We start from the raw sequence: 11,578 nt of genomic DNA on the forward strand, positions 1-11,578 counted from the left end.
CAGTAATCATTCACGGTTAAATCATCAAGGTGTTAACTATCTATCTATCTATCTATCTATATTATTCTAGAGCTATTTTTTTTTTGTCCTTGTAATTGTAGGAGAGACGCTATATCTAATCTGTTGGGCAAACATATTTGATTTGGTCAAATAAGAGGCGAGTTGGTCAAAAACGGGGCGAGTTCGTCAAATATGGAGCGAGCTGGTCAAATAAAGGGCAAGTTGATCAAATATGCGGCTAGTTGGTCATAACTAATGTAACCCCCTAATTAGAAACTCAGGCCTTCCGTGTATATATATATATATATATATATATATATATATATATATATATATATATATATGCTTGTGGAGAAAAGCCGTGACCACTTCGATTTTTTGACCTACTAAACTGGACAACCCATATATATATTGTTACATAGCCTATGATTTCATCATCCTTTGTGTAATTTTAACGCACAGTATGCTGCATGTTTGATCACGAGCGTGTTCTGCCTCAGTCCCCCCCTTCTACCGTTATAGTAGAGTAAGTCGTCCTTTCTGTTGTTCAGAGCGGGATTTTCAGCTCTTTGTCCCCATGGCTTCATTTGCGCGTCCTTCTTACAAGTTGTATCAAGCTCTGCTGGCCCCTATATAATGAGCTCAGTCTCTGCATCATTGCCACTTAGATCTGCTCCTCATTTTGTTCACATCTCTGTCCTCCCCTTTACAGTTATTATTGTGAGTACTCAGGAAGTCTCCAACCATCTAGCAGCTGTGTGATTTGAGTATAAGTGTTATTGCATTTTGTTCTTGTACTGTATAGCATAAGTTGTTAATTTGTAGGCCTAGTGAGGTTTTTGTGATTCATGTAGGGTTCTTGTTGTTAGCCATTCTTCATAATAGTTTGTATCTGTAATAATTTATCTTGCATTAACTGAGCATTACCCAGTGTATTTTCATTTTATTAGGGCTGACTTAGATAAATTTACTCTTGCTAATTTCGTGTTAATAGAGGCTATTGCAGTTAACCATATATTTAACCTGTTTTTTGCCATTACATTATCCTTATGAGTCCTGAATGTTTTGTTGTTAGTTTGAGCATTAAACTTTAACTTGTAATTTTACCTAACTCTTTTGTTTTGAACCTGGAACTTTACGGGACAGTAGTGACTCTTAGTATTCTCACTTGATGTGTACATTATCTTTCTCTGTTCCGTAACATAAATTTGGCAACCTCGCCAGGATATTCAGGATATTATCATAAGGATATTGTTGATATTTTGTGACTGTTACTTATTCATGATGTCTACTATTACTACACTTGATGAAGCCAAAGATTTTTTGTCAAATGTGCAAACAGTGTGTGATGTAGAAAACAGAACAAAGAATGAACTTAAGCTTGTTGCTCAACAATTGGGAATTGCAGTTCACTCTCATCATTCTAAAGATCAAATTGTTGGCATGATTAATGAAAGCTTGTTTAATGTAACTCCTCCAAATGAGCAAACGCAGATTGAATTAGCTAAGTTACAGCTAGCCCTGCAGGAGGCTCGTGTTAAGGAGGCTGAATTTCAAGCACGTGCTAAGGAGGCTGAGTCTCAGGCTAAGGAGGCGGAGTCTCATGCTAAGGAGGCGGAGTCTCAACCTCATATTCAGGAGGCTGAATTTCAAGCAAATGCTAAGGAGGCTGAGTCTCAGGCTCGTATTCAGGAGGCTGAATTTCAGGCAAATGCTCGTATTCAAGAGGCACAGGTACAGGCTCAGGCACAAATTGAACTTTGCCAGGATTCAGGCAGACCATGAGTATCGCATGAAACAAGGTGGAACTGGATCATCTAGCTCTGATGATTTTGATGTGGCTGAAAATGTTAAACTTGTCCCTCCTTTTAATGAATCTGATTTAACAAAGTATTTTCAGTTGTTTGAGATGGTAGCTACAGGTTTTAATTGGCCCAAGGAGTATTGGCCAGTACTCCTTCAAACTGTTCTCACCGGTAAAGCTCAAGTAACATATGCATCTTTGCCTCAGGATGAATGTGATAATTATGATGTAGTTAAGAGCTTGATTCTTAAGGCCTATGAGCTTCTTCCTGAAGCCTATAGAGTAAAATTTAGGACATCTTACAAGCAAGATAAGCAATCCCATGTTGAGTATGCAAAAATCAAAGAAGATCTGTTAGAGCAGTGGTTAAATTCTAAGAATGTGGATTCTGATTTTGGTAAATTTAAGCAGATGATTTTGCTGGAGGACTTAAAAAGGAGTATTTATAAAGATGTAAGCCTATATCTTGATGGGAAAAGAATAGATAATTTGTCTGATGCTGCAGTTTTAGCTGATGAATATGTTCTCACTCACAAAAGATATTCTAGAGAAAAAGGGAAAGCTGAGAGTAAGTACGTTGCCTCTACTCAGAGTACAGGTAACAGGAAAGAGAATAAAGATGATGTTTCTCAGGAAGTAAATACCAGCTTCACCTCTAGATTTCAGAAGAGTAAATGTACTTATTGTAGTAAGCTTGGTCATACTACGGAGAAATGTTTCAGGAGACAGCGTGATGTGAACAAAAAGGAGTCTTTAAATATTCAGTCAATCGGTCTAGTGTCCACCCTTGAGAGTTCCCAGAATTCTTTAACCGAGTTAACTGAACCTGCTTTGAGGGGTAACTTAAATTCTCATGATGGAGCTCCTCTTTTGAGCAGTAACGTGGGTGACACTCTCAAGAGTTCATGTGCTAATTTCGTGTCTGATGGTTTTGTCAGTCCTCTGGACAGTAATGACAGGAAATCAGTTAAAATATATCGTGATACAGGTGCTTGCCAATCCCTTATGCTGACCAGTGCTCTAGGCTCTAATGTTAATTCCTCTGATGAAACTGTAATCTTACAAGGTGTAGGGAATAATTACTTCTCTGTCCCTCTGTGCAGAGTGAATTTAGAGTCTGGTTTTGCTAATGGTTCCATTATGGTTGGGTTGGTTGAGACACTCCCAATGTCAGGTGTAACTTTCTTACTTGGAAATGATATTGGTGGAAGTCAAGTGTGTCCAGCTCCTCAGTTGTCTAGTGAGCCAGTGGCTGTGTCCCAGGATTGTGATGTCTCTGATGTGTTCCCTGCATGTGCTGTCACTAGGGCTAAGGCTAAAGTTACTGGTGATTTAGAGGATAATGATGATGATGATGTTATCCTAGCTGACACTTTTCTTGCTAATTTGGACCACTCACCAGATGAGGCAGTACCCCGTAGTGTTGATAATTTGTCTCGTCAAGAGTTGGTTGAGTTGCAGGTTGCTGACCCTGAGTTGAAACTTCTAGCTAACTCTGCTTGCAGTGAGGAAGAGTCAACCGGTGCTTCTACTTGTTATTATGTAAAGTCAGGAGTGCTTATGAGGAAGTGGAGACCCCCAACAGCATCAGCCGACTGTGAATGGGAGGTTGTACATCAAGTTGTCATCCCTCGTGTTTGTAGGCAGGATATCATTAGAGTGGCTCATGATTCCAGTTTGGCAGGACACCTTGGAGTGAGGAAGACTGTGGCACGCATTTTGAAACACTTATACTGACCAGGTATCTTCAGGGATGTTTCCTGGTATTGTAAGTCTTGTCACACCTGTCAAGTTGTGGGGAAGTGTAATCAGACCGAAAAGGTTGCACCTCTAGTTCCCATTCCTCCTTTTGAGGCGCCTTTCACCCGTGTGTTGGTGGATATTGTGGGCCCTCTTCCTAAGACTTCTTCAGGATTTTCTTATGTGTTGACCCTGATTGATATGGCTACTCGTTATCCTGAAGTCATTCCACTTAGAAATATCTCAGCAAAGAACGTGGTTAAGGAAATGCTAGGGTTCTTCACAAAGTTTGGTCTGCCCAAGGAGGTACAGTCAGACCGGGGAAGTAATTTCATGTCAAATGTTTTCAAGCAGTCTCTGAAAGAGTTGGGCATCTCCTATATCACGTCTTCAGCTTACCATCCCCAGACCCAAGGAGCGTTGGAGAGATATCATCAAACACTCAAATCGATGCTCAAGAAATACTGTTTGGAACATCAGAAAGACTGGGATAAAGGTCTTCCATTCGTTGTGTTTGCTGCCAGAGAATCTCCAAATGAATCACTGGGCTTCTCACGTTTTGAACTACTGTTTGGCCATGAAGTAAGAGGACCCCTTAAGCTACTCAAGGAATGCTGGCTGACGGAGGAAGATGACGTCAATCTGCTGGAGTATGTGATGAAGTTCAAAGAACGGCTGTCCACTGCTTTACAGCTGGCGAGAGAGAATTTAGGAGCTGCTCAGGAGAAGATGAAGACTTGGTATGATAAGAAGTCCAGGTTACGCCACTTTCAGCCAGGAGATCAGGTTTTGATTCTGCTACCGGTTCATGGGCAACCTCTTCAAGCCAAGTTTAGTGGTCCTTATTTCGTGGAGAAGAAACTCAGTGATGTCAACTATGTCATCGCCACACTAGATCGTAGAAAGAACAAGCAACTATGTCACATCAACATGTTAAAGTTATATCACAGGCGGGACGAAAATAATCCAGTCTGCACTGTAGCTGTTCCACCCGAGTCTGCAAGTGAAGCTCTCCCATGCAGTATGAGCCTGAGTGATAGTTTGGGGAAGAATCCTGATATCATGAATGATCTCCAGACTAAGCTTTCTCATCTACCTCCCAAGGAAAGGCAGGAGTTTTCGGCATTACTGCAGGAGTACCCGCAAGTGTTCCGTGCCACTCCAGGAAGACCCACTGTTTTGATGCATGATGTCGATGTTGGACACGCAAAGCCAATTAAACTGCCTCCTTACACGTGTGAACCCAGTGAAAGTTCCTCTCATCCAGAAGGAGCTTGGCTACCTGTTGGACCACAAGATGATTAAGCCCTGTCAGAGCGATGGAGTTCTCCTGTCACTCTAGTCCCTAAGCCAGGTGGGTCACAGCAGCTTTGCATCGACTACAGACGTGTTAATCAGATAACCAAAACAGACACTTACCCTCTCCCTCGTGTGGAAGATTGCATAGACAAGATCGGAAAGGCTAGGTACATAAGTAAGTTTGATTTGTTAAAGGGATACTGGCAAGTACCTATGGCTGAATGTGCTAGGGAGATCTCATGTTTTGTAACACTAGGAAAGAAAATGTTATTGCAGATTGCTTATCTAGACTTTAGACAGATTGTTTTAGAGTAATAAGAAATTTCCTTTGTAAATTTCTTTTTCTTTGTGGGGAGGTGTTACATAGCCTATGATTTCATCATCCTTTGTGTAATTTTAACGCACAGTATGCTGCATGTTTGATCACGAGCGTGTTCTGCCTCAGTCCCCCCCTTCTACCGTTATAGTAGAGTAAGTCGTCCTTTCTGTTGTTCAGAGTGGGATTTTCAGCTCTTTGTCCCCATGGCTTCATTTGCGCGTCCTTCTTACAAGTTGTATCAAGCTCTGCTGGCCCCTATATAATGAGCTCAGTCTCTGCATCATTGCCACTTAGATCTGCTCCTCATTTTGTTCACATCTCTGTCCTCCCCTGTACAGTTATTATTGTGAGTACTCAGGAAGTCTCCAACCGTCTAGCAGCTGTGTGATTTGAGTATAAGTGTTATTGCATTTTGTTCTTGTACTGTATAGCATAAGTTGTTAATTTGTAGGCCTAGTGAGGTTTTTGTGATTCATGTAGGGTTCTTGTTGTTAGCCATTCTTCATAATAGTTTGTATCTGTAATAATTTATCTTGCATTAACTGAGCATTACCCAGTGTATTTTCATTTTATTAGGGCTGACTTAGATAAATTTACTATTGCTAATTTCGTGTTAATAGAGGCTATTGCAGTTAACCATATATTTAACCTGTTTTTTGCCATTACATTATCCTTATGAGTCCTGAATGTTTTGTTGTTAGTTTGAGCATTAAACTTTAACTTGTAATTTTACCTAACTCTTTTGTTTTGAACCTGGAACTTTACGGGACAGTATTGACTCTTAGTATTCTCACTTGATGTGTACATTATCTTTCTCTGTTCCGTAACAATATATATACATATATCTATATCTCTCTGCCTATCTGTCTATCTATCTATCTATATAAAGTGCATATATATATATATATATATATATATATATATATATATATATATATATATATATATATATATATATATATATATATATATATATATATATATATATATATATATATATATATATATATATATATATATATATAATATATATATATATATATATGGGTAGTCCAATTTAGTAGGTCAAAAAATCGAAGTGGTCCCGGGTATTCTCCACAAGCATGTGTTTTGTCCACATGGAGTGGCATTTCAGCATGATTTAATAATATTTAGAGGTCGCCCAAATATGGGTAGTCCAATTTAGTAGGTCAAAAAATTTAAGTTGTCATGGGCATTCTCCACAAGCATGTTTTTTGTCCACATGGATTGGTAAGCTATTGGCGAAATTTCAGCATGCTTTAATAATTTTAGAGGTCGACCAAATATGCATATTGTGATGATTATGAGCTATCAGAGCACTGCGCATACATCCCAGCAAACACTGAAATGACGGTCCAGTAATGGCATATAACGGAACTAAGGGAAAACGGCAACCATGCACTTGACCAACTCCTGGCCATAACATGATGTAGACCTTGTGTTGGCCAGTATATATATAAATAAAACTTGTTTTTCGACATTAGGCTGAAACGGTAACCATGCATTGGACCGATTCCTGGCCATGATATTCTGTTTACATCGGGCCAGTTGATGTAAAACTTGTGTTGGGCCGATATAAAAATAAAACTTGTTTTTTCGACACTGGGCTGAAACGGCAAACATACATTGGACCGATTCCTGGAAGTAATGATTTCATATACATATATATATATATATATATATATATATATATATATATATATATATATATATATATATATATATATATATATATATATATATATATATATATATATATATATATATATATATATATATATATATATATATATATATATATATATATATATATATATATATATATATATATATATATATATATATATATATATATATATATATATATATATATATATATATATATATATATATATATATATATATATGAGGATTTGTTGAATGTGGAGAGTGAGAGCAGTGCGAGTATAAGTGGTTGGGGAATGGCTGGGAGAAGAAGAAATGAGAGGAGGGAGGAAGAGATCAGTAGGGCGGAAGTAGTGAAAGCGATGAATATTAAGTTGGGAAAGGCCCCAGGAATTGATGGAGTGTGTGGTGAAATGCTTAGGTATGGGGGTGAGATTGTTGTGGAGTGGATATGGAAGTTGTGTAGATTGGCTTGGGAAGAGGGAAGGGTTCCAGAGGACTGGAAATCAGGTATAATTGTTCCTTTATACAAAGGAAAAGGAGAGAGAGAAGTATGTGGTAACCATAGGGGTATTTGCCTACTTAGTGTGACTGGTAAAATATATGGTAGAATACTCATTGATAGGGTTAGCCATATGACAGAGGAGCTAGTTGGAGAAGAACAAGGGGGATTTAGGAAGGGAAAAGGGTGTGTAGATCAGATATTTGTTCTAAGATGTTTAGTGGAAAAGTATCTAGAGAAGGGAAGGAAAGTGTATGCTGCCTTCATGGACTTGGAGAAACCTTATGACAGAATAGATAGGCAAGGTATGTGGAAGGTATTAAGAATATATGGAGTGGAGGGGAAATTGTTGAGTGCTGTGAAGAGTATGTACGAGGGAGCTAGGGTTATGGTGCGAGTGGATGGTGAGCTGAGTGAGTTCTTTGATCTTAACGTGGGACTGAAACAGGGTTGTGTGATGTCTCCATGGCTATTTAATATATACATGGATGGGGTTGTAAAGGAGGTGCAGGGTAGGGCAGTGGATGTGGGGGTGGCTCTAATGAATGAGGGTGAGATTTGGAAGCTTCCGGTGTTGCTGTTTGCTGATGATACAGTACTGTTGAGTGAAGATGAATGGGAGTTGCAAGGTTTGGTGAATGAATTTGGGACTGTGTGTAGGAGGAGGAATCTGAAAGTTAATGTAAACAAAAGTAAAGTTATAGTGTTTGAGAGGAATGAAGTCACAGAGTGTGCAGTGAGGTTGGATGGTGAGGATATGGAGAATGTGAGTGCATTCAAGTAATTGGGTAGTGTGATGAGTAAGGATGGAACTTTGGGGGATGAAGTGCGTGAAAGGGTACAGCAGGGAAGGAAGGTTGTTGGTACACTGAAAGCAGTGATGAGAAATAGGGAGGTGAGTATGGAAGTTAAGAAGTCACTGCATGATAGTATTGTGATCCCTACCCCGATGTATGGGAGCGAGGCATGGACCTTGCAAGAGGGGAACAAGTCAAGAGTGAGAGCAGTGGAAATGAGTTACTTGAAAGGAGCATGTGGAGTGACGTGGAGGGACAGGTTGACGAATGAAGAAGTGAAGGAACGCTGTGGGGTGGATGTGGATGTGGTTGAGAAGATTAGGAGAAATACACTGAGGTGGTTTGGACATGTGAAGAGAATGGAGAATGAAAGACTGACTAAGAGGGTGTATGTAGGTGAGGTGGAGGGAGGGAGAGGGAGAGGTAGACCGAGGATGAGGTGGAGGGATGGAGTTGAGAGGTATATGAGGGATGGGGGGGTGAGTTGGGGGGAGGGTAGTCAAATGGTGGGTGACAGAGCGACTTGGAGGCGTTTTGTCTGCGGCCACCCTTTGCGGGATTAGGGCATCGGGCTATATATATATATATATATATATATATATATATATATATATATACAATAGGCCTATTGATATAAAACATGTATTGGACGGAAATATAAATATAACATTTTTTGATAACTGGATCAAGAATGGTAGTAAAATTTTGGCTCAGTCTATGTATTGCTGATCACACCAATCAAGCAGCTATCAACTGAGTGATATAATTATACGTCATCCATCACAGATCATTTTTATATATTGGATAATTAATATATGTTTTACATAATATAGAAATTTCGACAGAGACGGGAGTTTTCCACAGGCAACTGTCTTGTTATAAAACAAAAGTCTTATTTTTGGTACCTTAATGTTTTTGTGGAACTGAATTTGTGTTCAGCTTACTACATCATAACTGATAGTATTAATATTAAAGAGGCATTTATATACACACAAAGTATATACAAGTGGGTCTATCAAATGGTCAGAGTTGCACTGTTGACTACGAAGGTACTGTGGCTTAGTGGTAACATGCACATATCACATGTGTTGAAGGCAGGGGTTCGAGCCCCACACCAGGCAGTTAATTTAATTTGTTTCATTTCAGACATTCCATCACTTGGCAGCAATTCGGGACCTAAGGTGATACTGAGCTGGCAACATAGTTCTGTGTTCATAACTTGGGAAATAAAGACTCCACTCACTAAATCAGCTGTCAGATGTGTGGACTGTATGGTAGGCGTTCAGAGGACAAAGGTTCGATTCCTGAGTTTTTATTTTAAAGAAGTATTTTTAAGCTAAAGGTTTACAATGTTATTCTCTCAAAGGAATAAAAAGTCAATTTCAAGATCTGTTAATTTCGAGCCATCCAGACACACTTACTTCTAAATTGGCTCAATTACTTACACCCGATTAAGGCACGATTGAGGCTTCCATCACTGGACCATTATGAATCCGGTATTGTACGGATACATCCCGGGGTGCAAAGGGATAACTGATATAAGTCAGACCAACATCGGAAGCCAGAGTTTACATAACTGGTCTGATATATTAAAGGTCGGAATGCCAGCACTGGAACAATACTGCCCCATGTATTTTATGACTGCTGGGATGTTAATTGCATTTACTTCCCAAGAGACCACTTTAGGTGATGTAGCAATCTCGTGTTTTTATCTTAACCCGCCCCGTCCCGACGACGTATGGGTACGTTGCAACGATTTGCATTTGCCAGTCCCGGCGACGTACCAGTACGTCGTGCAATTGCAATGTGCATAATTTCGACAATTTTCAATTTTCGCACGTGATTTTTCGTATGTATACACGGGACACCTTCCTCTATTCCTGTACAAGATACCAAGCAGGGACAATGCCTTACACTGCATAACCTCCCCCCTCCCCCCCTCACGCCATTGTCTTGGCAAAGGACCTGTTACCAGTGACCTGGCTAGTAAAGTTATTCAGGGCCAGAGTGATTCCCCAATCGATGACAATGTGGAGGACAATGTTTACATAGCATTAGAAGAAGAAACAGCCAGAAATAATGATCAAGTAATGTGGCAAAAATAGGTCAGGTATGGTGATTAGTTAGTGAGTGAAACAATGCTTATAATGCCTTTATTACTGCTTGAAAGCCAATATACTGTCATACTACATATACATTCGTACCAAGTAAATAAATAAATACCGTTTATGAGTGGATAAAATAGTTACCCTCCCATAGAACTCGTTTTCTTTGCTGCCAGCATGTTAGAAAACCCACTCAGGTAAGGAGGAACTCCTACCTGGATTGGGCACTTTAAACCTCAGGTGAGCGATTTCTCTATGAATTTTCGATGTTTCTCACCAAAAGCGAAGGTTTTAGCCAAAAAAAAATTTTTCGAAAATACCTCGGGACTGGGGGGATGTCGGAGGTGCGGAAAACCTCGGGACGTGACGGGTTAATGACTTCATCACAAATACGATCATCATCTGAAAAACAGTTTCTTGATAGAAAGTTAAACCTTAAATTTTACCGTATTTAATGATTTTGCACACTGACGTGGTCTCCAACCGGAAGCAATACTCAAACTTGTCTCTTTTTCAGGTCATATGGCTGAAACTAGAACAAATCCTGGTGTGTGGCCTTTAGGGAAGCCAACTGGAGACCTGACAAGACACAGATTACCTACATGGTTGGAAGCATTCCTTCTAGTGCTGTACCACCATGCTGATTAAGCAAAAAAAAAAAAAGTTTGAATCTGATTTGTCAGGCGGTTATAGAGATCTGGGACGTGCTCGAATCCCAACTCAGCGGATCGATGCTTGTTTTCGGAAACTTTCAAAGGTCTTTGATCGCTGCCTCACACTAGAGAACCATAGGACCAGGAAAAGTGATCGCAAAAAAAATTAACCGAGATATCTTCAAAGCAGACACTGTGGAAGTATTCGACATTGAAGCTAATGATGCCATGAGCACCATTGCCAACGGGTAAGATCGGAAATTCTTATGCATGCAACGGGAAAATGTCCATTCCTGTAGCATGGCTGGCATCGATAAGGAAATCACTGCCAATGAAGAATAGAGAAGATCCAGATTGGAGAAAAACATGATGGCAAAATACACATATCAATTGAAACCGCCCCAGCTGGAAGGAGCAAAAACCTTAACAATTTTTGTTGAGTCCTCATCATCCTCTTTGGAAGACGAAGATGAATTTAAACCTGTTGGTAGCACCCATTCTCTGACTGATGGTCCTCACTCGAAACGTTTTAAAAACAAGGACACCAGTAACATTTTCATATCGTCAAAAGTTATCGCATCACTACATTGAACAAATGTTTCAGACAGGAATGCAACTTTCATAACAAGTGCAATCTGTCTGGGGTGACGTGTTCTCAGAGCTCTATTTGTCA

The sequence above is a fragment of the Coenobita brevimanus genome, chromosome 16 (genome assembly GCF_032717465.1).
Source record: "Coenobita brevimanus isolate Jiangsu-jjx chromosome 16, ASM3271746v2, whole genome shotgun sequence".
In the NCBI taxonomy this organism is placed as follows: Eukaryota; Metazoa; Arthropoda; class Malacostraca; order Decapoda; family Coenobitidae; genus Coenobita; species Coenobita brevimanus.